The sequence below is a fragment of the Vulpes lagopus genome, chromosome 3 (genome assembly GCF_018345385.1).
Source record: "Vulpes lagopus strain Blue_001 chromosome 3, ASM1834538v1, whole genome shotgun sequence".
NCBI lineage: Eukaryota > Metazoa > Chordata > Mammalia > Carnivora > Canidae > Vulpes > Vulpes lagopus.
Window position 1 is genome coordinate 60,637,900 of NC_054826.1, and position 20,255 is coordinate 60,658,154.

The 20,255-nt window shown below is 50.8% G+C and overlaps 1 protein-coding gene and 1 pseudogene across 5 annotated transcripts in view; one reads left to right on the forward strand and one right to left on the reverse strand.

The window, feature by feature from the left end:
* DLG5 (discs large MAGUK scaffold protein 5) overlaps positions 1-20,255 on the forward strand; it is a 119,550-nt gene that overhangs the window by 23,018 nt on the left and 76,277 nt on the right. The gene's annotated exons all lie outside the window — the stretch shown is intronic.
* On the reverse strand, positions 15,176-17,874 carry LOC121487210 (annotated as a pseudogene).

Below are 20,255 nucleotides of genomic sequence, written 5' to 3' on the forward strand. Positions count from 1 at the left end.
AAGCCCAGTCACAGGAGGTGAAAGGGAAAGAGCAAGGAGAGGTGCCACGGTGGCCAGTGTGGTCCTGCCCTTACGGAGCCAGGCCTCTCTGTTGGCCCGAGGGTCCTGCTGTAGGTCTTCCTTAGAACCGAGAATGAGTCCTCGATTGGAATCGGTTGGACTGGTTTTAAGTCCAGCTGTGGGACTGTCTCATTCCTTTCACTCCTGAACCCTTCATCCACAATCCAGAGGGTTGTCATGAGGTTTCCAGAGCAGAAGTTGAGTGAGTGCTTTGAAATTGCAATGGAAGGAGGTGGGCCTGCCCTTGAGACCGTCCATGGCGGGGTGGAGTGCTCTGGCAAGTGCATCCCCCTGGAAACTGTCAGAGACGGGTATAAGACCAGCTTGCTCTGGAGAGTGGGGGCGTGGGAGTGTGGGGGCCAAATGCCAGAGAGGGGAGGGCAAGAGTAGGGAACGGTGATGCCCTAGAGCAGGAAGGTTGCAGTGTGTGCCCATGGGAGGAGCTTCTGGGACAAGGCCCAGCTTGAGTCTTACTGGATGCACACGAATAGAGAAGAGGTATAGCGAGAGTCAGGGAGCAGAAAACAAGAAGACCCCCTGAAAACAGACCGGCAAGGAGAAGGCCACTTTAGGACTGTGTTTCGAGGAAAGGGTTACTTGGGATTATGACTTGTTCTTTCTACCCTATCTCAGAAAAAAAAAAAAAAAAAAAAAAAAAGAAGCTTTATTCTTTGTTGACAATAAAGCATGCACATTCATGTAGAAAATTCAATTAATGAAGAAGAAAAAGGAAAGGCACACAGAATCCCAGAGGCAACCCTATTAACATTGTGCTGGGGGAAAATGGAGCTTTGATTGTATGCCAAGCATCGTGCCAAATGTTATCTCGTTTCATCCTCACAGAAACCCTGGGAGGTAGGTACTTTTATTATCCCTGTTTTATGGGAGAGGAAAGTGAGGCACAGAGAGGTTATAGAAGGTGCCCTGAGTCACACAGGATGTGTTTGAGCTGGGATTCCCGGCAGGGGGTGGGCTTCAGAGTCACCCTGGTGACCCCTCTGGGACACTGACCACCTGACCACCCCTCTGGGACACTGTCCTTGGTGTGTGGACATCTGATCAGTTTGTATGTGCACATGTCGTGTCCTTCTTAATTTTTTTTTTTAAGATTTTATTTATTCATGAGAGAGAGAGAGGCTGAGACACAGGCAGAGGGAGAAGCAGGCCCGATGCAGGACTCGATCTCGGGACCAGGATCACGCCCTGAGCCAATGGCAGACGCTTAACCCCTGAGCCGCCGAGGCGTCCCATGGCGTGTCCTTCTACACACGCAGGCTACTATCCAGATTCTCAGTTTGTGATGGAAACTCTAACCACCATTCAGTGGTGCAGACAGATAGGCATGGCATTTCTGCACCATCTTCCACCCCACAGTGGTCTGGGGTTTAGAAACAGGGATTTTGGGGTACCTGGCTGGCTCAGTTGGTTAAGTGTCTGTCTTTGGCTCAGGTCATGATCCCAGGGTCCTGGGATTGAGCCCCATGTAGGGCTCCCTGCTCAGTGGGGAGTCTGCTTCTCCCCCTGTTCCCTGTTCCCCCCCCCCCATTTGTGTGTGCTCTCTCTAATAGTCTTAAAACAGATTTTGCCTGCTTGCTGTAGTTGCCTGAGATATAGAGAGATCACTCTATTGGTATACTGATTGGTAGACTGGACCCAAGATGGCCATGTTAGGAGAGGAGACGGCGGGGGGGCTCCCCAGCTCAGGCCTAGGGGGTAGGTGGGATCTAAAGCTGTCCCCCCCACCTCCTCCCCATCTGCTAGAAATAATGTTTTCTCCTGGGAGAATTGGTAAACCAGGTAATGGTGTCTGTGGTGATTTCTAGGCCACAGGGTGTGGCTCTTCTTTGGTTATTTTTTACTTGGCCATCTGAGCTTCCTCGGACTTCTGTCCTTCTGCCCCAGGGCCTGGACCATCCACAGCTGGTACATCCAGGGACTGGCCATGGACTTGGCACTTCACAGCCAGGAGTTGCTGCCCTGTGAGATGTGGGATTGGCAGGTGTTGCTTGCCTGGGGGCAGGCACTCCTGGAAGCCTTCCCCGCCGCTGGGGCAGTCCTTAGAGCAGGAGCCAGCACCCGGGTTTCCAGGGGCGCTGCAGGCCCAGCCTCTTGCTGCCTTATTTTCCCAGCTGTGCAGCGGGCTGATGCTTCTGCTCCTGCTGCTTACCAGGGTTATGGGAGGCGTAAGGAGCTGGGGCGTCGGGGAGATGCAGCATTGTTGGGGAGCTCAGCCCCACGGGGTGGTGCCTTGTCCTCGGTGTGCGTGCACTTTCCTTCTCTCGCCTTGCTCTGGTACTGGAGGCAGGCAGGCAGGCGAGGTGAGATTTGTTCATCCTCCGTTCAGAGTGGGCTGTTCGTGTGGTCACGTGACCCGCACACCCGGGTCAGAGGCAGGGCTGGAAGCAGGTGTGGCCTCCAGGCCGGTGCCCTAACCCTGCTGCACTCAGCATACTGCTCTTGTCACCCGATGGTTCGTGTTCCTTCACCCAGTTGCCCAGCGCTGCATTCAGTCGGAATAGAGAGCATGAAGCCAGGGCTCCAGATTTAGCTTTGTTTGCCCCGCTCTGTGGCTCTGGAATACCTCTGTGGGTCGTTTATTTGTCCACGGATTGTTTATTGAGCACAGATGCTTGCCTGGTCCTGTGGGAGATGCCGGAGCAGCAGACGCGAGAAAGGTAACACCCTGGTCACAGAGAACTCGGTCTTGTGTGGGTGGCAGCTTGTAAAGAGTCCGCGCTGATACAATGGGCAGGTGCAGTGTCCCCGCAGAGCAGGGTGGGGCTCTGGGAGTGCAGACATAGGCAATCCTGACTCTGCTGAAGCCTCAGTTTCCCCATCTGTCAAATGGGTGCATTGGACTACTTGATATTTGGCGTCCCTTCTGTCTTTTACATTCTGTGACTCTTCGTGAAAGGAGTGTCATCCTGGAGGTGAAGACCCACCTAGCGTCAACCAGAATTTTATGTTTAAGGTGCTCCCAAGTCAGATAGAGAGGAGTCTCTTGGGTTCTATATCTCTTTTCACAAACAATTACTCATTCCCTGATGGGCCAAATACATTTGTTTTGTATGGCCAGGAAATGTTTTTCACACAAGTTGGTTTGGCTTATGGCTGTGTGTTGGTGCCAGCAGGCTGCTTATGGGTCACAGGGTAGAGAGGGATTGAGGGCACGTGTCAGATGTGCTATTGTGGATCTGAGCCAGGACCGGATGTGATTCCATTGGCTGGGGTGTCCCATCCCTGGTTCCTAAGGCCTTATCTGGGGCTCGTGGGCTGTGAGAGGTGCTCACTGTGACCTTGAGTCCCTGAACCAGACCACAGCAGGGGGCAGGGCTGGGACCAGGTTTGAAGGACCGGGAGGTTCCAGGGACCCTGTCTCCCTAGGGCTTCCTCTTTCTGGGCCTCATCCTCAGAAGGTTGGCCAAGGTTATACAGTCAGCAAGTGGTGGAGCCAGATGCCTCTTGAGTCTGTGTTCCTGCCTCCTGAAGCTCCTCAGAGAGTGAGCTTTTCAGCAAACCAGTGTCTGATTAAGACGAAGCACCGAGATGCTACATCTTCATTTGGGTCCAAGGGCCTTTTTCATGGTGTCCTGTGGAGTGATGTGTAGTGGGGACCAGAGGGGAACATGAGTATAGAGAATGAGCTAAGGGGAGTTGTTCTTTTCTCTGCTGTGTGAGGACTAGGGGGCAGGAGGGCGGGAGGGAAGGAGAAAGGTAGGAAAGTTAGCTTGCCGTGTGTGAGTGGGCCGCCCAGGGTGGCAAGGATGTACCTTCACTATCTTCACAGAGTGGAGATACCCGGACTCTCCCCTCCTTCCCTCCCTGACTCCCTCCGGTGTCACAAGTAGTACTGGGTGCTGTGGGGATGAGAGAGGTTAGCTAAATCTTCTTCCTTGGGCTGTCATCGGCAGGACTGGATACTTAATTTCTGGCCTGGTGCAAGTTGAATATGCAGGGCCCCTGCTCATAAATCACTAAGAACCAAGGTGAGGACAGTGGAGCATGAAGCTGGGTGTGGGTTCGTGAGGCTGCATGGGCTGTGCACCCTGACGCCGGCCCTGGTCCTCAGCCTCATGGGCAGAGCCTGGCTGGCAGACGGTGGTTAGAACCATAAGCAAGTACAAGCAGGTCATGATAGGACAGGAGATTTCCAGATGGAGGGATGGGGAAGGCTCCTTGGAGAAGGGCGCCTTTAAAGCTGGACCTGGAGGGATGGCTGGGGCTCTCTGGTGGAGGTGGTGGTGATGGTTGGTGGAGGCAGAAGTGTGCCCACGGGCAGGGAGTGATGAGCACGTGGGCCCGCAGCCTGGCTGGCGGGCTGGGTGGGGGTGGGCAGCAGTTGGGTCCAAGACTCTTGAATGCCAGCCTGCAGGCAGGCTTTATTCTGCAGCCAGCGGTTGCTGGGAGCTTGGAGATGGCACAGCTGGGCTCTGGGAAGTGCTCTGGGGATTGGTGCCCCCCACCGATATCCCAACATGTGCGAATGGCTCTGATGTTGAGACACTTTACATTTGTTATTCTCTTAATCCTCCCGGGCCTTTGCAGGTGAGGAAGTAGAGGTGCAGACAGGTGTTAGGTACCTTGCCCGTGGTGGTAGGTGGTGGAGCTGGGACCCTAGAGACTCGAGGTGAATCTGGGGGCCAGTGAAAGCTTTTGAGCTCTGAGCGATGCCTGGGTGGTAGATGTGGGCACCTGTGTGGCTCTCGTTGTCAGGAGTTCCCAGCAGCTGAAGATGTCATGCAGTCCTGGTGGGTAGCATCTTGCTGTGGCTCAGGGGCAGCAAGGGTGGGGGCACCCCATGTTGAGAAGCGGCTTGCCTTTCTCATTGGTGGATCCTGCCGCTTGTTATCTCCTGGTTTTTGGCCCCAGTCTGCCTCTGAGTTTCTCCTTTTCCTCCTCATCACCCTTTGGGCATGTAAAGACGGTAGTCTGTTCCTCCAGAGCTTTGATTTATTCCTTTTTTTGCAACTCTCCGTTCTTTCCTCTGTCCTCCGTTTGCTTTGGTTTTATGCTGAGTGTGGTGGTTCAGGTGTGGCTAACAGCTGGGAGAGATGGGATTGGCTTTGCGTGTCTCAGCAGGCGCTGTTGGCTTTCAGATCTTCCTGCACTTTTCAGATGCTCATTATCTTTGGTCTCCACCCACTGGGGGCTGGTGGTGCCCCTCTCCATCATATGTCTACTGGACTGTGTCCCTACACATTTCCGAGCATCCTCTTGGAAGACTCTACTCTTCTACCTTGCACCCCAAGATTGTTCATGTGACAACAACTCCTTGTGAGCACCTTTCTTCTTTTGCTCCCAGTCTCAGAGGACCTAATGCTTATTGTAGAGGGACAGAGATGGAGGTGAAATAGCCTGCAGCTGACCCTGCCTGACCCTTCCTGGGTTTGGACGCTGAATCCTACAGTCTCCCAGCCTGGCAGGTGCTTGGTAACTTGACACTGTCTTGCTAATTGTCTCTTGAGGCCACAGTGAGCCCTTGTCACCACCCATCTACCAGGACCGTGGTCCCCGACTGGGCCAACTGGTTGAGCCACTGTTCTGGGCACTCATGGGAAACAAGTGGCCTTTGTGGTGAGCTGGTGGACAGAGTGGCCGTCAGCATGGGTGAGGTGGCTGCACACGCAGGCCTGCTGGGCTGGGTGGGGCCCAAGGCAGCCGAGTCCGAGCTGAGAAGCCCACAGTGGACCTCATTTCCTTGATGATGGGGGTGGGACACAGAGTTGCAGGGACCACTCCTCTCCTCTTCCGGTTGCTGTCGAAGACAGTGTTCTCTGGTGGTTTTCTAGTGACTGAATCAGGGAACTTCATGGGTTCTTCTACCTGGCATAGGCCTGGGAGGTCCCCTGTAGGTTGTGACCCTTCTTCATGGCAGGGTTTTTACCATGTCTCCTTGAGATGCCAACAGAGGAGAAATGAGACTCTAGGAGATTTGAATGTTTCAATTTGGGCAATTCTTTCTCAATTATCTTGAAGGAATCTTTCTAAACTCCCCCACCCAAACGCAAACCCCAAACATACCACACATTTCAAAAGACCACACACCTCAAGGGAACTTGGTAAACATGAGGTGACGTGGTCTAACTGGGTTGAAAGTATGAAACTTGTGGGGAAGATGTATTTAGTAGCAGGCGCTGGGCTGGACATCCTGCCCTCAGAACTCCACTTGCCCCACAGGCACCGATGCAGAAAGGTGAATTTGGGCACACGCCTCGCTGTGTTTTGAGGCTATCGGACGAGGCTCCAGTGAATGATCTTACTATGAAAAAATGGCTGGCTCTTTAAAAGGTTTCCAGAGGCACCTGGTGGCTGGCTCGGTTGGTTGACTATCTGACTCTTGGTTTTGGCTCAGGTCACGATCTTAGGGTCCTGGGGTCGAACTCTATATTGGGCTCCCTGCTCAGTGGAGCATCTGCTCCCTCTGCTTCCGCCCCGCTCCTTGTGCGCTCTCTTTCCCTCTCTCTCTCTCCCTCTCTCTCTCTCTCTCTCTCAAATAAATAAAGTCTTTAAGAATGTTCCAGAAGAATCAGTATCATTAACTAAAACTGCATCCAACAGTTTTCCTTGATGGACATTAGTAGTAGTTTGAACTTGCTCCTCTGATTCCATTCAGATGGGACTTCTGCTTTTCCTGTTATTGTAGGTTTTTTTTTGCCCCCACCCCTTGAAACTTTTTTGTTTTTTTGCATATTCTTTCATAGTATTTCCCCTCTCAGGTCATCTGGAGGCAAGATGTGCTAACACAGTTGGGCCGTGCTCGCAGGAGCTGCAAAAGGAGGGGCCCCGCAAGGTCATTTCTCCAGGACTGTGAGGGGCTGAGCACATTTTATCTTCTAGTAACTCAGCCGGCTCTTCCTGCACTTTGCGTTTGCTCCGTCCTCCTGGTGCTCCCAACCGCCCTCCCCACCCGCCTCTCCCATCTTTGATGTTGTCGCCATGGACAGAAAGCTCGGAAAATGAAAGAACAAGTTGTAGACTTAGAATGTTTGCCCCCAAGGAAAGTGCATATTTGCACAAAATCCTGTCTGACAGTTTCCATTTTAACTAAGACTGTTGGGGGCCCAGCAGGCTGTAGGAAATATGAACGTTGGCGCTTCGCTGGGCTGCATGCTGATGGGGGCTCCCTGGCTGAGTCCCGTCTGTCACTTGAGATCTGAATTTTTCCAATGAAAATCACTGGCTGGCCACGGGCGACCATCGCCTGAGCTGCAAGCATGCGTGCTGCGAGTGGCTTAGGAGCCTGCCTGTCTGCCCCTCAAGGTCTCTTTCTTTGTTTTTCTGAAATTTGATGAAATGGAACGTGCTTTTAAAAATAGATATTTTCTGGAGGTGACCTGGCTGGGACTTGGTTGCGGGGTCTTCTCCCTTCTGCCCCGTTGAGTCCTTTATCTTATCTCAGCTGATAGGATGCTGGCAAGGGCTGCTTGTTTTTGTTTTTGTTGTTTTATAACCCCCTTTTTATTCATAATAGTCTTTCCAAATATATTCCTTTTTATTATTTATTTGCACACAGCCTGAAGATTCTGTAGAATTCCTTAACTGTACTAATGTTTTTTCCTTAATAATAATTTTTTTTTCTGATTATCAAAGCAATGCTTGTTAAAAAAAAAAAAGCGGGGGTGGGGGGGGGAGGGAAGATCCCAGAACTGTAACAAGGTAGAAAGCCTGAGTTCCCTTAAACCTGAGTATCTGGAGATCCCTGGGTGGCGCAGCGGTTTGGCGCCTGCCTTTGGCCCAGGGCGCGATCCTGGAGACCCGGGATCGAATCCCACATCGGGCTCCCAGCGCATGGAGCCTGCTTCTCCCTCTGCCTGTGTCTCTGCCTCTCTCTCTCTCTCTGTGTGACTATCATAAATAAATAAAAATTAAAAAAAAAAAAACAAAAAACAAAACCTGAGTATCTGCTGGGAGCAGAAAGGCTGGGGAGAAAGGCTCAGTGGCCTCAGACAGTGGTCATGTAGGTAGGCGAAGCCGTTTCGGGGATCATACTGTGACTGCTGAGTGGGTGAGGAAGGGCAGAGGGGTTTTGGTTTAGAGGCAGCTCGGCCATAGTTAAAGGGTGCAGGGCTTGGAGGTGGGTGCAGCTGAATGATCGAGGGCTTGTTCCTTAATTTTTCTGAGCTTCAGGGTCCTTGTCTGTCACTAGGGGCTAATTGCAATACCTCTTTGCTGGAGTGCTGTGAGATTTAAGTAAAGATAACAGTAATTTGATGGTCTCTCATGGCTGGCGCTGTGCTAGGTGTCTGTACTGGAAAAGGTAGCCCAGAGTCTGGCACAGTAGCAACTGTATTGGTGCCATAACAAAGTACCCCGGACTGGTCGGCTCACACCACAGCTGTTTATTGTCTCGCAGCCCTGGAGGCTAGAAGACTCAGATCAAGGTGTGGGCAGGTTGATTTCTTGGGCCACCCTCCATGGCTGTAGGTGAGTGTCTCCTCTGTGTCCTCGTGGGTGTGTGCTCACGCCTGTGTCGATTTCCTCCACTTAGAAGTTTTAGGGCCCACCCTACTGACCTCACGTTAATCACCTCTTTTACCCTCTAACACAGTCACATGCTCAGGTAGTGCGAGTTAGGGCTTAAGCTCTGAATTTTGGAAGGGACACGGTTCAGCCTTTCCACAGCAGTTATTTCTATTATGCACGGTTCTGTGGTGATGAGGGGCCCTGAAGCTGGCCTTGGCACCGTCTCCAGCTCTCACTGTGATCTGGTTTGACCAGACCTCCTCTGGACATCTGTACCATGTCAGGGCCGGGCAGTCCAGGGGTCCTCACTAGCTCTGAGGCAGCTGAAGGTAACTGGAAAATGTGGATTGAGCACTTATTCACACTTGAACCGTGTGTGGCTTGTGCCAGGGCTGGGGACAGCAGGCACGGTGGTGCAGACCTGGGGGTGCCCTGTCCACGGGAAGGGGGCTGGACGTGTTCGCTGTCAGGGCTGCTAGCAGATGGCCAGTGGACCAGGGGCCAGGAGAAGGCTGGGATCTTTGGGGGCTGCTATGCTCTGGTTTCATTTGCTGTGCTCTGTGGTTGTGGATGTGGATTTTGGCTTTTCCTCCCTTGAAATATTTTCTCTTGTTACTCAAGATCTTACTTTCTCTCCCGAGGGCCGCCTGTGTGCAAAAGATAACCCACATCCCTTTGTGCATTTGAAATACTTTCTCTGATTTCCTCCCCCGTTTCCTGAGGTCGACTTGGGGCACTTTGAAGACCCTGTGTGGCCAGATTTTGCCTCAGGGGGGTGGGGAAAGCTCTTCTTGCTGCATTTGAGGAAAGAATGACCTGAATGTTAGAATGTGAGATTGGCTCTGCACTCAAGTTGAAGGTAAATGGGAGCACTAGATTGGCTGAAATAGTAGGTGTGAAACTAGAACATGATGGAAGGAAGCCTTTGTTACAGGGGTTTTTAGGAAGAAAGATGTTTCACCTTTATTTGGTGGGAGTGGGGTGGCTGCCAAGAGGAACACTCACTGCCTGAGTGTGCTGGTGCAGTGTGTCTGTGGCCCTGGGTGTTGTTTAGAAACTCCCCACCCCTGCCCTGGCTGTGAGCTTGTCATACCTGAGTGCATTTCTGTAGATGAGTACGTGCAGCTGTTCTTCTTGTAATACAGTGTAAAAGGTCCCTGTGGTTTCAGGAATGGGTTCTTTCCACCCACTTCTGGAGGCCACCTTTTCAAAATCCACACAGGGTGCTGTGTAAGTAAGGGGTGAACCTTCTTGTCTGGTGTCCCCTTATTCTAGAGGAAGGGTGCATAAAGTGTTCTAGGGCTCTTCTTCTTCTTTTTTTTTTTAAAGATTTTATTTGTTTTTTAGAGCGAGTGAGAGAGAGAGAGCATGCACAAGAGGGGAGAAGGGCAGAGGGAGAAGCAGGTTTCCCTGCTGAGCAGTGAGCCCAGCATGGGACTTGATCCCAGGACCCTGAGATCATGACCTGAGCTGAAGGGTTTAACTGACGGAGCCATCCAGGTGCCCCTCCTAGGGCTCTCCTTGGATAGGAAAACCATCTGCTCTGGTCTGGGCCTCCCAGAACCCTCTGAAGGGCCAAACCCTTCTTTACATTCTCTGTTTCTCAGAGCCTCAAAAGAAAAGAATACGTGGGAGATCACTATTCTTTTATTTACCTCTGAGGGCCCTTTCTGTCTTGGTCCTTTAAAGAATGTTGAAGAAACAGATTGGATTTTAAAAGATTTCATTTATTTATTCATGAGAGACATAGCAAGAGAGAGGCAGAGACATAGGCAGAGGGAGAAGCAGGCTCCCTGCAGGGAGCCCGACGTGGGACTCGATCCCGGGTCTCCAGGATGATGCCCTGAGCTGAAGGCAGGCGCTAAACTGCTGAGCCACCCGGGGATCCCCCAGATTGGATTTTAGAGTTAATTCCAATCTGTAATCAATTATAGTAAGCTTGTGGGGCAAATAAGTAAACTGAAAAAAAAATTGTCAAATAAATAAAATCTTTTGAAAAAATTTACAGTAAGCTTGGTAAGAAGTGAGCACCATGAAATAGTGGGTTTTTTTTTTTTTTAAGATTTATTTATTTTAGAGCAAGAGAGCATGCAAGAGCAGGAGAGGGAGAGAGAGAATCTCAAGCGGACACCCCCTCCCCCGAAGTGTGGGGGCCCTAGGTAGGGCTTGATCTCACGACCCAAGTCCAAATCAAAAGTCAGACACTAAACCGACTGAGCAACTGAGGCACCCCCCCCCAACCCTTTTTTTATTTTTTAAGATTTTATTTTTAAGTAATCTTTATACCTAGCACAGGGCTTGAACTTCTGACCCTGAGATCAAGAGTCGCATACTCCACCAACTGAGCCAGCCAGGCACCCCTGAAATAGTGTTTCTTGTTGTCGGACTGGCCCTTAGGAATCACCCAGTGCCTTCCCATCATGCCCTCAGCAGACGCAGCTAATCCATCATGGGCTCCTTTCCCGACAAGCGCAGGTGTGGCCTCAAGCTCTTTTCACACGGTACTCTGGGCAGTTGTCACGAGACAGGGCAGTTCTTCTGCGATGAACCTCTTGGCCTTATCTGGTCTAATCCAAGCTCATCAATTCTGATGGAGAAACCAGAGCCAATCAATGGCCTTACTTAATTGGCAGAGCGTTGTTGACCTCCGGATGACCACACCAGATGTTTCTTTGCCTTCCCTGCCCTACCCCAGCGTTTGGTTTGGCAGACCAGCCCCTCTGGCCACTCTCCTCCCCGTTGCCGTCTAGAAGATTTCATTCTCTTGTTCCTCCTGTCCTCCTGAATGGCCTCTGTGTCTCTTCCAGATATTTTTATTCCTTCTCCTGTTCTCACAGGGTGTCCATCCCAGAATTTTGTCTGTATGTGCCTAGAACAGTACTTTCTGTAGTTGCCCATTATGAAGTCTAGATCTGGCCCTCCCTTGTCACTCACTTCTTTCATTTTTTAAAAAAGATTTTATTTATTTATTCGTGAGAAACACACAGAGAGGCAGAGACACAGGCAGAGGGAGAAGCAGGCTCCATGCGGGGAGCCCGATGTGGGACTCGATCCCGGGACCCACGGGATCACGACCTGGGCCAAAGGCAGATGCTCAACCCCTGAGCCACCCAGGGATCCCCTCCCTCAGTTCTTTCTTAGCCAAGGGCTTCATATTACCAGGTAGGGACTGTGAGCTGGTCACATGTTCTCCAGGCATGATGGGATGACTCCCATGGGGACTGTATTAGTCTGAAACTGTCCCCAAAGATTTGGATAGCTATAATACAGAGAGAGATAAAGCCCTTGCCTTTTTTTTTTTTGAGACAAAAAACATATAAAAATATTTACCATCTTAACCAGTTTTATGTATAGAGTTCAGTGGTATTAAACATTCATAATGTGCTACCATCCCCACTTATCTTTATCTCCAGAACTCTTCATCTTGCAAAACTGAAACTATACCCATTAAACGGTAATTCCCCATCTCTCCCTCCTCACTCCAGCCCCTGACAACCACCACACTCTACTTTTTTTTTTTAAGATCTTATTTATTGGGATCCCTGGGTGGCGCAGCGGTTTGGCGCCTGCCTTTGGCCCAGGGCGCGATCCTGGAGACCCGTGATCGAATCCCACGTCGGGCTCCCTGCATGGAGCCTGCTTCTCCCTCTGCCTGTGTCTCTGCCTCTCTCTCTATCTCTGTGTGACTATCATAAAAAAAAAAAAAAAAAAAAAAAAAAGATCGTATTTATTTAATCATAAACACAGAGAGAGAGGCAGAGACACAGGCAGAGGGAGAAGCAGGCTCCATGCAGGGAGCCCGACGTGGGACTCGATCCCGGGTCTCCAGGATCATACCCCAGGCTGCAGGCAGCACCAAACTGCTGCGCCACCAGGGCTGCCCTACTTTGTCTCTGTGATTTTGATTACTTTCAAGTACTTCATATCAATGGAGTCAAACGATATTTGTCTTTTTGTGACTGGTTTATTTCACTTAGCATAATGTTAACACTCTCCTGTGTTGTAGAACATGTCTGAACTTTCTAGCTTTTTTTTTTTTTTTTAAGATTTTATTTATTTTAGAGAGAGAACACAAATGGGTGGGACAGAGAGAGATGGAAAGAGAGAAAATCTCAAGCAGACTCTGCTGAGTGTGGAGCCTGACGTGGGGCTTCATCTCACGACCCTTAGATCATGACCTGAGCCAAAATTGAGTTGGATGCTCAACTGACTGCACTACTGAGGTGCCCCTGAATTTCCTAGCATTTTAAGGCTGGGTCACACTCCAGTGTATGATGCCCCACATTTTGCGTAGCCATTCATCTGGCAGTGGACACCCATGTTGCTCACACGTTTTACAGATGTGAGTAATGCTGTCAGCATAGCTGTAGGAATATTCCTTGAGACCCTGCTTTCAGTTTTTTGGCATATATGCCCAAAAATGGATTCAATGATCATGTGGCAATACTATTTTTAATTTTTTTGAGAAACTGCCATACTAGTTCCACAGTTGCCTGCATCATCTTACCTTCCTACCAGTAGTTTCATGAGGGTTCCCATTTCACCACATCGTCACCCACACTCTTTACTTTCTGCCTCATTGATGGTAGCCATCCCATGCAGTCCAAAGGAGTATCGCCTTATGGCTTTGATTTGCATTTCTTTAAGGATGAGTAATGTTGGGCAGCGGGGGGGTGGGGGGTTGTTTAGTGCCGCCTTCAGCCCAGGACATGATCCTCCGGCTCCCTGCATGAAGTCTGCTTCTCCCTCTGCCTGTGTCTCTGCCTCTCTCTGTGTGTCTCATGAATAAATAAATAAAATCTCCCTTTTTTTGAGAGCGAGAGAGGGAGGGAGGGAGGGGCACCTGGGGGTGACTCAGTTGGCTAAGTAAGCATCTGTCTTCAGCTGAGGTCATGATCTTAGGGTCCTGCAATTGACCTCCACAGCAGGCTCCCTGCTCAGTGGGGAGTCTGCTTCTTCCTCTTCTGCTTGCCTCCCTCCCCATTCGTGCCCTCTCTCACTCTCTTAAATAAATAAAATCAGAGAGAGAGAGAGAGAGAGAGAGAGCTGGAGGTGGGAGAGGGACAGAAGGAGAGCAAGACTTGTAAGCAGGTTCCATGCCCAACAAGGAGCCTGACTTGGGCTTCGGGGCTCAGTCTCACGACCCTGAGATCATGACCTGAGCCAAAACCAGGAGTCAGATGCTTAACGGACTGAGCCACCCAGGCATCCCTCATTTGCCTATTTTTGAATCCGATTTTTTTGTTTTTTGTTTTTTAGTTATTTATTCATGAGAGACACACAGACAGGCAGACAGAGGCGGAGGGAGAAAAAGGCTCCATGAGGGGAGCCCCATGCAGGACTCGATCCCATGACCACGGGGTCATGACCTGAGCTGAAGGCAAACACTCAACCACTAAGCCGCCCAGGCGTCCCAGAGAGAGAGAGAACTTTGTTTTACGAGTTCTCTATATATTCTGATATAATCCTTTGTCATATATGTGACTTGTAAATATTTTCTCCCATTCTGTGGGCTGCCTTTTCACTCTGTTGGTAGCACCTTTCAGTGTGTAAAATTCTTAAGTTTTCATAAAACCCATTGTGTCTTTCTCTTTTTGTTGCCCATGTCTTTGGTGTGATATCTAATCATTGCCAAATTCAATGTCATGAAGCCCTATATTTTAAGAGTTTTATAATTTTAGCTCTAATCTTTAGGACTTGGGTTAATTTTGAGTTAATTTTTTATGGGATTTTAGGTAAGGGTCCAAATTCATTCTTTTGCATGGGGATGTTTGGTTTTCCCTGCATCATTTCTTAAAGACTGTCCTTTCCTCATTGAATAGGATTGGCACCTGTCAAGATTACTTGAGCATTCATGGGAAGATTTATTTCTGTTCCATTTGTCCATGTGTCTGTCTTTATGTGGGTACCACACTATTTTGATTACTGTAGCTTCATAGCAAGCTTTGAAATCAGGAAGTATGAGTCTCCTTATTCTTCTTTCTCATGATCATTTTGGCTATTTGGGGTTCCTTGAAATTCCCTATTAATTTTATTTTTTTAAGATTTTACTTATTTATTCATGAGAGACAGAGAGAGAGGCAGAGGCACAGGCACAGGGAGAAGCAGGCTTCATGCAGGGAGCCCAATGTGGGACTCGATCCCTGGACTCCAGGATCACGCCCTGAGCCAAAAGTGGCACCAAACCACTAAGCCAACCAGGAATGCCTCCCTATTAATTTTAAAAGGAGTTTTTCTGTTTCTGCAAAAAAAGTTCATTGGGATTCTGATAGGGATTGTGTTGAGTCTGTGGACCCTGTTGGGTAACACTGGCATTCTGACAAAGCCCTTGCTTTTTATTCATTTCCTTGTGTTTGTTGTTGCAGTGTGGTGTTTTGAGTAAGTACTGGAAAAGGAGGACTTTCTGGAAGAGAAGAGGCTGGCAGTGAAGAGAAGGAGTGAAGGCGATTGGAAACAATGCACAGTGGTGTCAGGGAGCAGGGGACTTTGGGTCTCTGGGGCAGGTTCGCATTTGTGAGCAGTTCCTTTCCAGTTACAAAGCACTTTCAGTGTCTTTTATTTTATTTGCTGGCACAACAATCTGTGAGATACAGATAAAGACTTCTTACAGCTCCGGTGTATAGATGAAGATACTGAGGCTCAGGAAGATAATTTGACCCTTTAGTAGGTGACCAACCCAGGGAGAGCCCAGATCCATCCAGCTCCTGACCCTGTGCCCTTTGTCCGGTGCACTGTGCACTCAACGTAGCAGGGATCTTGGTAGGTTCAAACTTAGCAGGAATGTTGTACGGAGGGGGAGGTAAGCAGTTCTCCATGGTCTCCGAGTCCTGGGGACCCAGCTTGCTGGTCAGTAGTTTTTAAGGCCCCATGCAAAGCCGACAGGGAGGGTGCTGTTGATGCTGCTGAAGGGAAGGAGGCAGAGGCAGCAGCTCGTTGCTGGTGAGAGCAAGACGTTTCCTCTCTGGCCTTTGTGGGCTGAGTGTCCCTGAGCTGTGCGGCCTGGGTATCACACCCTTGCCTACTCTGCCACTTGTGCCTGAGACCTGGGCTCTTCCTAGAGCCATCATTCCCTCTGGCTGACTCTTCTGTGTACCCTGATCTGAGATTAATGGGCAGTGGCCATTTGGAGGATGACGTGGGATGAAGGGGATGGTGGGAGGGAGACATTTTGCCATCTTTGGCATTCAATGTGAGCACTAGAGCCTTGAGCAGGTTCCCCAAACCCCTCTGGTTCATACTGTTTGCTGCCTTCTAAGTCAGGATGGAAATATCTATCTGGCTCATTCCAGAGATGGTGGTGGTCTCCCTTGGGTGGCCAGAGGAGTGACCAGGTTGGGGGCGTTGAAGCCAGGAGCAGAGGACAAGGCTGGCAGCTGAGGTGTGGCAGAGATGACTGGAACCATATTTCTCTTACTTCTCTTTTTCCCTCCTGCTGTTGTAAGGATAACCTTGGCCACAGTGCCAGATGCTGGCTGATACGCTGCTCTCTGGCATTGCCCCCCAGTTTCTGACTTGTCAGTTGTGACTCCTATGTGTGTTGTCAGGAGTTGGCTGCTCACACCCTCTGCTGTCCACTGGATCAAGGAACTGGTGAGTTTTGTCTCTTCTGATCTTGGTGGAAAGGAAGTAATCCAGGGCTAGTGGTAAGATCCACCGCTTAGTGGCTTTGTGGATGTGGGTGAGTTACTGAGCCTCTCTGAGCTGCATCTCACCATTTATTCATTCATTTATTCATTTGAGAGAGAAAGAGCACAAGCAGGGGCAGAGCCTGAGGGAGAGGGAGAAGCAGATTCCCTACTGAGCTGGGAGCCTGATGTGGGGCTTGTTGATCCCAGGACCTGGAGATCATGAGCGGAGCTGAAGGCAGATACTTAACCATCTGGGCCACCCAGGTGCCCCATGCATCTCACCATTTAGAAAACAAGTTAAGAGTCCATTTTTCACAGTGTTGGGATGATTAAATGAAACAACCCATATAAATAGTACCTTCCCCGTGACAAGTACTTAATAAATATTAGCCGCTATGAGCAGTCAGTGTGGTTGTTAGTACTCTCAAGAAAAGCTTGAGCCCAAACCTGTAAGGTGCCTTGTGCTTCTTGGTGGCTTTCCCTGTCCCTCTGATGTGTTTCCATCAGTCCCTTTGATCCCCAGGGAGGAGGTGGAGTGCAGGTACAGTTTGCAATTGCTCTTCCTCTCCCTGAAACGATTTTTCTTCAGCACTCTGCACTTCCTTCAGGTCTCTGTTCAAATGTCACCTCAGAGAGAGCCCCCCCCCCCATTGTACCACAGTAGCCACCTCTCCACCCCACCCTGTCACCCACCCTCTGTTTTACTGTGCTGTATTTTTCTTCATAGCATTTCTGACTTGATATAGTTTGCATTTGTTTATTGGTTTAGTCCTCTTCTTCCACCCCGGCTCCTGTGAGCTCCATGAGAGCCGGGACTCTGTCTCTCATCCTCTGCTGCACCCCCAGGACCTCCTAGCACAGTGCTCGCTGAGAGGCTGGTGAATGAGTGGGTTCTGTGTTTCCCCAGGGCAGACATGCCTACCAAGGGGTGGTGCCTAGTGCGGAGCGCCCTCGCTCCATCTCTTGAGGTGTGCTGACTGGTGCCCGTGTGTAGGTAGGTGGTAGTGAGGATGCTGAGGAGGTCGGGGCGGGCTGGAGGTGTGCCAGGCACACAGCAAGTGCTCTGGCTTGTTCCATGTGACTCAGAACATGAGACCCGCAAGGAAGGCCAGCGATGGATGGGAGTTGGCCATGGCCAGACAGAATGATGGAAGAGGGCAAAGGGGGCCTCTTTTTTTTTTTTTTTTTTAAGATCAACCAATTCTAAAATAAGCTTGGCTTCTTACAACTATCCTGTAAATACTGCAGCCCTTGTTCCATCCAAAATGAGCCTCTTCTCACATGAAAAGTTATCACAGAGGAATGAGAAACCTAGCTTTGTGGCAAAAAGGAAAAACCAAAGGAAAAACAGTAACTGGGTGGTAAACTGGCGAGAGCAGGATATGCAGTGCCCTTCGCTGTGCTGCTTTGCTCTTCTTACTCTTGCTCTTTTTGTCCCTCTTCTTCAGTCCATCCATGTTAGCTCTCAATAGGTTTGAGTAAGCCATCTGAACTTGTTTACTTCTTTGGAGCTCACCACAGTGCTGATCTCTTTTCCATCAGTAGCTCTTAACAGACACTTGTTGTCTGAGGGCTCAAAGCCCTCTACAGAACCTTTCCTTGGAATGGGTTTAGTTCGACCATCATACTTCTTCAGGGTGATGAACATGCTGCCCGACAACTGGCACTTCTGGAAGAGTCTGGTCAGCTCCATCAGGAACTGCTCCCTCTCCAGCAGCACCATCCCGGGGCTGCTAGCTCCCAGGCGTCAGCATCTAAGATTTTACTTATTTATATTAGAGAGAGGGAGAGCACGAAGGGGGCACGGGCAGAAGGAGAAGCAGACTACCCCACTGGGCAGGGATTCCGCCTTGGGGCTCAATCCCAGGACCCCAGGATCCTGACCAGAGCCAGAGACAGATGCTTAACCCACTGGGCCACTCACGTGCCCCGGGGTGCCTCCTTATCCCAGACACGAAGAAAACAAAGGCACAGGGCTGTATTCAGGTACTGGGAGGGCACACCCCGGTGGAGGGGAGGCAGCAGTAATGAGAGCTAGGGTTTATGGGGTGCTTGCCCTGTGCCCGGCTCTGCCCTTGGGGCGTTACCTCTCTTTACTCATTTGGCTCATACTCATCATTCTTCCTGCTTTATAAACCGGGACATGAGGCACAGAAAGTGGAAACCACTTGCCTAGGACCACACAGCGCTTGTGTCGACCCCGGCAGTGGTGCAGGGCAGCGCGCTCCAGGTGTGGTCTCTAGAGGAGGGAGCCTCTTCTCCCTTTACTGAGAAGTGGAGACGGAGTCCCAGTCGAGAGTGGGAGGGAACTGGCTGTGCCCCGGGCCTTGCAGAGAGCTGCTTCGTGCCCGTTGGGACTCGTGGTGCTGGCTAGAAGTTTATTCGAGGGCAGATGTGCCACAGTGAGCTGTCCATCCGCGGCACCGTGGGGGCTCGGCCGCCCCACGGGTGAGCTGCTCTGGTTTCCTGTGCCCTCTTGCTGGGTCCTCCCTGTTGCTATGTCAGGGCCACGAGCTGTGGTTTAGGGGATGCTGATCGGGCTCCGTCACACTTGTTGGTGGGAATCATTGCATTTAGTAGGAGACTCTTAACACCTGTCCCGATCCTCCCCCTGGCCCCATAAAGACTAGCCTCCCAGGGAGCCCAGCAGACCCTGCTTTGGGCCACGTCCTCGGTGCAGAACTGTAACCCAGCCCCTTTGGGTGATGACAGAAGAAAACGGCTTGTTTTAGTGACAGAAAGCCAGAAGTGAGAGGTGTTCCCACCTGGCGCCAGGTTGTGATGGTCCTAGTTCCTCCCAGTATTCCCATCCTGGAGCTTAACCTCTGACCGCAGGATGACGAAGAAGGCCTCCAGGAGCCTTTCCCAGCTGATGAGGGGAAACAAGCTCTCTGATGGCTGTTTTTAATCTCTGGAAACTCAGCAAACTTCCATCATCTTGCGCCTTGGGGGCGGGGAGGACTCAGGGCCTGACAGGGAGAGAAAGGATCCTTAATCTTACTGAGTGATTGGTTCCCGGCATGCGTGTGTTGTTTTGCCTACCTTTTCTGACTTTAGCTTTTGGGGCAGTTGTGGTGGGAGATGGGGCTGTGGATCACAGATGACAGCACTGACAGTCTGGGAGTTTCCTCAGGGTGTAGCTCAGTTCATCATCTCACAGATGATTCCAGAGTCCAGTGGGAGGGGGTCAAGGAATGAGCTGAGAGCCCCGCAGGCACCCTTCACCTCCCCCACCCCCGCACTTCTCATTTGCACACTTGGAGGTTAACACTCCGCTTAGCTAGGAAACGGAACACCCCCTTTCACCTCTGAAGGATGGGCTACTGGTTCATTTCACGTCCTCAAAAAGGGAGAAATATGCACCCTTACTATGATATTTTAGCAAGTTTTTTTTTTTTAAGATCTTATTGATTTATTTGACAGAGCATGAGAGAACCCGAGCAGGGGCAAGGAGCACAGGGAGAGGGAGAAGCAGGCTCGCCGCTGAGCGGGGAGTCCCATGTGGGGCTCGATCCCAGGACGCTGAGATCATGACCTGAGCTAAAGGCAGACGCTGAACCGACTGAGCCACCCAGGCACCCCAGCAAGTTCGTTATTCTTGTTCCGAACTTTGCAGACTCTACTCCAGCTGTATCTCCATTGGGGAGACTAATGCTGTCTTCACTTAACCAACCGGACACTTTGGGGGGTGGATTATGCACACCAGGGCGTACATCTTCACCTGACCCCTAACAGCAGGCCTTCTGTCTGTGCATATCAGGGAGAAGGTGATTCCCCTGTCCTGAGGCAGGCATGTGGGTGCAGGAAGCAGGACTTCCTTCACTGCTATTGCCAGGCTCTGGCTGCTGCTCCGTTCCGGGGCCGTGGTCACCCCATACCTCTCCGACAGGCTGGGGCTTGACAGCCTCCTAGTTTGGGCCTCAGTGTCCACAGCCTTGGGCCATATTTTTAAAGGGAAGGCAGCTGAGGCCCTGGGGAGGGGCGTGACTGCACTGACTTGTGATTTTGCAGGAGGGGTCTCAGCAGCGGGGGCTGGGGGGGTACCCTGCCAGCAGCTCCCGTGGTCCTCAGAAGCGGGGAGGTTCTCTGCACAGCACACTGCAC